Source organism: Mesoplodon mirus, assembly GCF_964341445.2.
Source record: "Mesoplodon mirus genome assembly, chromosome: 8".
Classification (NCBI taxonomy): Eukaryota; Metazoa; Chordata; class Mammalia; order Artiodactyla; family Ziphiidae; genus Mesoplodon; species Mesoplodon mirus.
Window position 1 is genome coordinate 81,617,522 of NC_138984.1, and position 7,298 is coordinate 81,624,819.

The 7,298-nt window shown below is 37.0% G+C and overlaps 1 pseudogene across 1 annotated transcript; it reads right to left on the reverse strand.

The window, feature by feature from the left end:
- Nucleotides 1–5,767: 5,767 nt before the first annotated feature.
- LOC309809371 (DNA primase small subunit-like) lies at nt 5,768–6,738 on the reverse strand (annotated as a pseudogene). Its single transcript has one exon. The product of its transcript is annotated as a DNA primase small subunit-like (transcript).
- Nucleotides 6,739–7,298: the final 560 nt, after the last annotated feature.

Below are 7,298 nucleotides of genomic sequence, written 5' to 3' on the forward strand. Positions count from 1 at the left end.
GGTCCAGTGTAATCACAAGGGTCCTAATAAGAGGGCGGCAGGGATATCAGAGTCAGAGAGAGTTTTGAAGATGGAATGAGGGGCCATGAGCCAAAGAGTGCAGGAGGGCTCTAGAGGCTGGAAAAGGCAAGGAAACAGATTCCTCTCTATAGCCTCCAGAAAACATGTAGCCCCTATGACACCTGGATTTTAAGGTTTCTGACCTTCCATACTATAAGGTAATGAACTTGTGTTGTTTTAAGCCACTATGTTTGTGATAATTTGCTACAACAGCAATAGGAATGTAATACCCCTACAGTATACCCATAACTTATTATTATTATTTTTATTTCAAGGTTGGCAAAGGAGCAAAAGGACTAGTATTGATTCACCTCAAAGGGTCAATTATTTTGCTATTGCTGAGGACAGAGACAATTAAAGTTAATTCTTGGAACATTATAAAGTTAACGTCATTCAGTTTTGTTTTGTTTTCAGAGATGCTTTAAGTGGCTTCAATATAATATCTTAGTTTTTCAAAACTGGATTACCCCTGGAGGAGTAAAAGATTGATAGTGAGAGAAGGGAGAGAGGCAATGTAGATGTAAAAACATGTTATGTGCTTAATCTATAAAGTACCAATTTTTTTATTCCATTGTTTAAGATTATCAGAGGAAAAAAAAACAATAGCTCCTGAGAACTAATGATATAAATCCAAGCATATATCATTTTTATATATAAACCTTTTTACATAAAAGGCATTCTGGAATTATATTGTTTGAAACAAACTTTTCTAGAAGCAATGTTTACATTTTCCTCTGTGTTAATTACTCCCTTCATCTATATCCTAAAGTATAATTTACATTTCAAATAGTATATTTTCCACTATAGTACAGTCTTTCATTAATTTACCCATAATCTAAAACTCAATTTCTTCATTGTTTCCAATTAATACATGATTATCTTTTCCCATTTGTTGTACATCTATGCTATCTATCTGCTGGTCAGAAGCTTTCCAAGGCTGATTGAATTTATATTTAAATAACAGTGGAAAGAATTCATATCTTAGTATAATCTTATACTCAAACACATCAGACTGGGGAAAGAAACCTATTTTCTTTATATATTATTACTGATGCTATGTAGATAAACCAGGAATAATTCCAAAGTATCTTCTGACTGTGCTTCTTAAATGATGTGTGATTAACAAGTTTTAGTCCTCAAAGTAATTTAAGAAAAAACTTTCTACCTGCCAGACATCCCTCTCACCTCAGTTACACTTACTCGGGGAGAATTCTCACAACCCAAACAAAGTTTTGCTTTCTCAGTAGTTTCAGAGTGCAAACTGACAGGCTGTGATCTCACTAAATGATGCCAAGAGAATCTGTTATTTCTGTTTGATTGCATGAAAGCATAGCTCTGATGAGTGTCCTGAGTCATAGGCTTAGGTAATATCTCTAGAATCTAGAATCTAAAAGAAGAAGCCATTTAAAATGTCATAGACAAATGAGTTTTTTCCTCAGCTCAGTAACTTATTGGCCTTGCCACCATTTTTTCAGTTAAAGACTTTATCTTTGGGCCTGAATTAAATTCTTCTTACATTAAGGATGAACATTAAAACTCCATGAAAACAGAGACTGGTGACTATCCTTCCTTTTACATACTTGTTCTTGCATCAATCATCACTTCACAGTTGAACTTCATCATGTCAAACGGTTCATCTAAGTAATGATGACCACTGACCCTTGTAATTCATTCCACAGTCTTTTGCAATTTCATATTGTCTCATTAGGTTCAGTTCTAGCCCATTTCATGATCAGGCTGTAATTTGTTCATTTTCCATTAACTTCATTATAGGCAATTATTTAAGAAACTTTCTTAAAGAGTTGTCAAATGGAGAGAAAATCAGCAGATTTTAGAGTTACTCTGCCTTTGGGTACACTCTAGGTAGATGACAACATTCCAGAAACAATCCGGATTTGTTCTTAAGTAGTCTCAGACATGTATTGTAATCTCTATGGCTCCTACTGTCAAGAGGTTTGAGGGAGCCTAATTAATCACTCTTCCCATCTTTGGGAACTTAACCGATTTAAGTCAGACAGAAAGCCAGTAAGTATTAAAATAGGCTCAGAATTTTTACCAGTAAAGCTGGAGTGAAGAGTATAGCAGGGTCTTTCTACCTTTATTTTGATCCTAGGACTTGAGACCCTCAGGTCTCTGACCTGTCTGTCTCATTGCAGGTGGATGAGCTGGGCCTAAAAGAAGCCCTGATTCTTCTGCATACTACATGGAATTTGCAAGAGCAAGCATTAGCTTTTCCTAGACACAGTTCTCTCCCAAAAGACAAGAGATAATTGGGTTCATGCTGCCTAAATCATAATGCCTGGGTCCTAACCTCATGATTATGTGATTCAGGGAAGGGCAGACTCAATCAGAATGCTCACTTCTTCTACCATGGGGAGAGCTCAATACTGGAATAAGGTGGGAAAGGAGGATGTGATGAAGTGTTCCTTCCTGAGAAATGGAGTGAAAGTTCCTTCATAGAAAAATGAACATGGAGAAATAGCTCCCTGCACCCAGGAAAAATACCCTGACTTGTCAGGTATATGACACCCTGACTTCCAAGTATTTCTGTGGAGCTGTTTAGAACTTGGACTCAGCAGAGATGACTTTAAATCCCAAACTACTACCTTTCAACTAGAACATTGGATAAATATATTAAGTGTCTAGACCCCTATTTCTTCATCTGCCATAGGGCAATGATATCAGTACCTACTTCACAGGTTGATGTGGATATTAAGCGAGAAATTACATGTAAAACGCTATATAAAGTGCCTGACCTATAGAAAGGCCCCACCAGAATGATAACTATAACAGTAATTGTAATTATTATTATCACTATTATTATTCTCAACTGAATATCTTCTTCTTTGTGAATTGAACTTGCTTATATATTCACATGCATATGAATGGTTCCTGTTCACTTATTGAAATCAGTAACTCTAACCCAGAGTCAGCAAACACAGCCCATAGGCCAAATTCATCCCCAAATCCCTCTTTTTTTTCTTATAAACAAATCTGTATTGGAAAACAGCCATATTTTTTTCATTTGTATATTGATTATGGCTGCTTTTGAACAACAATGGCAGGTTGAGTGGTTGAGACAGATGCCAGACAGCACCAGCTCACAAAGCCGAAGATATTAACTTTTGGGCCCTCTACAAAAAATGTTTGGCAATCACTCCTAACCTCTGTGCAGGAATACGTGAAACATCAAAATGGACCCAACCTGGGTGGTAAGAAACACTTATGGCAATTCAAAATTAGAGCATCGATCCACTTTGATAAAGGTAATGGTTAAAAATGTGAAAGTGCCTCTGATTTGGGTTTATGAGGCAGTCAGACTTTGAAAACTTTGCTGCGATGACTTTGAAAACTTTGCTGCGATGACTTTGAAATAATACTGTATTTGGCTGCTCCAACCAGACACAAATAGGCATGTTTTTGTTTTATATTATTGTTTCTTAATAAAATGTTTTTAAGCAAATTAGTCCTTTTCACCTTTACTAATTCTCTTCCTTATTTGAGATTGTCATTCTTTTTCTAATAGTTTAAGGTAAATACCAACTCCTCTATTTTTCATCTTTTTTTTATTAATAACAAAGTATTGTGAGGGTACAATTTTTCCTCAATCCTGCTTTTTCTGTAACCCCTAGGTTCAGTTATAAAGTATTGTCCTTTTCATTGATTTTTAGTTTATAATTTTATTTTTCTGTTTCCTTTGATTCAAGAGATGGGTGTGCTGCTTAACTCCCCAATAACTATGATATTAAAATTCTTTCTAGTTTTATTATGAGAATATGATATATAAACATTTTACTTTTTGGATTTAACATATTCATTTTAGCTAAATGCATGATTTTTTTTTTAATTTCCAAAAGATTATTCTCGATTTGGTGAATTTATAGCACATATATAGCCATAGTTATGTACTCAGATATACCAATTGCACTATTTATAGCCTGTATGTCTTTACCTGTTTTTTGTGTAATATCTCAATCCAACTCCAATATGGATGTATTGAAATCTTCCACTTGCACTAAAAGAAAGAAAGAAAAAAACCACACAATATGACCTCATTCATGTATATGTAAAATTACCCTTAGATGTGTGTGAACTTTCTTATTCCCAGGTGTTACTGCCATCCTGACTGCCATCACCATCCATTCTTATTTCTACCAAATCAGGGTTTCTATCATCTCATACCTTCCTATTTTTTAAAGTTGATATATCTGTGAGTACTTCTATAGATTGGCCCTGTAAATATTTGGCAAATTCCTTAGATCTAAGAATAGCTTCTTTAGCATGGTTGTTTTTCAGGATAGTAATGAAGAAACACCAAGAAACATCCCTTTGACTGTACCTGCTTTGAGTCAGTGCCCAGCCTCATGCTAGCTGCCTAGTCTTTGAGTCTTGCCCATGACATATAAGATTTTATTTACAAGATGTGATTCCATGTTTAGGACAGTAGGTGGGACTAAAACCTCAATGCTTCTCATAAGGAACACTGATCTGGGTTTTCTCCCAGATAAACTCTAATTTAGATTGTTTCTTACTGAGCCACTTTCTTGATCCTCATATACAGACCACAATCCAGAGTATTTGGTTTTTGTACACAGTCTTTAATATTTCTTTAAAAAATTAAAAAAGAAAGAAATGCAAGGCATTTAAATGTGTTGACTACATTATAGCATCTGTTATATATAAACCAAAAGATTAAAAAAAAAAAAGACTGTGTGCTTATAGAGAAAACAATGTTAAAGGAAAGAAAAATTTCATTGTCATGGAAAGCACTAGCCCAAAAGCCGGTTTCTCAATGTTTCTCAGAAGATAGAATGTAAACCAGAACAACTGTTTTGTTCAGATTGGTTGTAAAACCAAGCAAAATAAATCTGACACTTCAAAATCTATCACACAAAATCAAACATGGAAGAAACAAAATCTTTAAAATTCAATTTAAGTATCTAGATATATGGAAAGTCCAAGTGTTTTGACAAATACAACAGGTTTTATGTTGGTGAAATGAAGTTGGTTATTTTTTCTAAGCTGCTTCTTTAAGGTAGACTAATCCAATTGTTCTCTGAGGGAAGAAGTTAGGAGTTACAATTGCAATAGCTGTAAAAAATACTCTACTGGACCCTAATATTGTAATCTAGTAACTCATATCTTTTGAAGTTTTGGTAGGTTTAGATGTCTAGTTCAAAATAATTTTTAAAAGATGGTCAGTGGGCTATGCTCTGACCAATAAAAATATTAGTGAGCAAAATTAGGAAGTGACACATTCCACATACAATTAACTTAAGTATCTAAGACTTAAGGACAAAGCCCTCATTCACCTAGAACATCCACTCCAGAAATATGGAGGGTGTATCCAGTGAACTGAGATTAAAGTTTTAGACATATTACTGCTCACTTACCTCTGTATATGGCAACCAGGAGAACTGTGTATTCATATCAGAAATCTTAGAATTATCTTTGTACAATATTAAATTTTACAAATTTATCTGCAATCCACTTATTCTTCCCGTTATGGCTCCTTCCAGGAAACTTGACACTCTCCTTTGGTGGCCTCAGGAATCGTTTCAACATAATTATTTCTTAAGAAAAAAAGATTGCTTTGAGCATAAAATGCATATGTGGTTCTGCCATATTTATTAAATGGATCTTGAAGTATCTGATTGTTGGTTGAAGGTAGAAGATATCCACACTGGTTTGAAGGGAGTTGTTATCTTCAGAAGTGTTTTTGTAAATCACTCTTCTCAATAACTTCTCCTTTTGTTGATTTACTTAAACTTTCAAGAAACTGTTCAGAAACTTTTACATAAGGAGCCAGGCTGGTCTTCTTATAATCTCTGATTCTATGCTTAATATCAGATTCAGCTTCCTTCTCTTTTTCCTATTCACTAGTGGAAATAGTATCCAATTCATGGCACATGGTGCTTATGGTTGGTACAATAAATGGATCAAACTGATCTACTTTCCGTAAATCAATAAGCACACTGCAATCTGTTTTAGGTTGACCTCTAAAAGGGCTCTTCAGTCAATGGTTGATTCCTTTGCTAACACTGATATCCAGCTGTGGAAAACAGTACTGCAGCGCGATCTCTCACTATAGCCAGGGTCCACATTTGTCATTTTCGATGTTATTCTGACACCTGCTGGCTACCTGCTTCAAATGCTCCCAACCCTGAATCGAACGGTGATGACTTTGGAAGCATTGTTGATGTTCATCATGAATTGTTTCAGAAACAAGGCCTACAATCTTATTCCAGATTTATTTTCAAGAATATCTTGATCAAGACATATTCGTTAATGTATTTTTTATTATGTTTATAGATTTTCTAACAAAAGGGTTAATTTTTTCACTTAGGTGAACTTTCTTTGTAAAGTCTTGGCCACCCTTAACAAGCCTCAAATACTCACCTACCCCACAAAGTACTTCAAAGGGCAATTTTCTGATTCATCCCAGACCCAGCAATGAACACCTCTCCTTCCAGAATATACCCAGAGACGATGCTTAAATCCCAGATCCTCGGGCTTTCCTGGTGGCACAGTGGTTGAGAGTTCGCCTGCCGATGCAGGGGACACGGGTTCGTGGCCACAACAGTGAGAGGCCCGCGTACCGCAAAAAAAAAAAAAAAAAAAAAAAAATCCCAAATCCTCCTTCAGGGCTCTGTCGATGGTGCATATGACCGATGTCATGAGAGCCCAGCACTTAGAACATTTGGCTACATCCTCTTTTCCAGATCACTCTGGTTGTTGAAGGATTAGTAGTGAATGTAAATATCCTTCCAACGTAAATGAATATTCACGGTGCCGAAAGTAATTTAGTAATTCTTTATCACTCCACCATAGTTGAGCCAGCAACAGTACTGGGCATATGGAAAGAGCCTCTGGTAATAAAGCTTAAGCAGCTTGGGCAGCTGGGCGGCGTCCAACGCCTCCACAGAGCGCGGAACTCGTCCCAGGCCGGATGGCCCAGAGAATTGGCGGGAACCTCAAACCGCAGCCTCGGCCACTGCGCAGGCGCGTCGCGGCCTCACCGGCCGTCTGCAGCCGCCCGCGGGAGTTGTAGCTCCCGCTTGGGAGATGGCCTGGCGCCCGGAGGCTCTGCAGCATCTCTGCGCATCCGCTCTGACAGTGGGTCCAATGCTCAGATGGAGAGAAGGAGGCCATGCCTATTCCAGAAAGAAGTTCTTCTGCGGGAAGGTGAGCCCTTGAGCATATTGAGAAGCAGCAGCCCGGTGAAGAGATACGTGAGG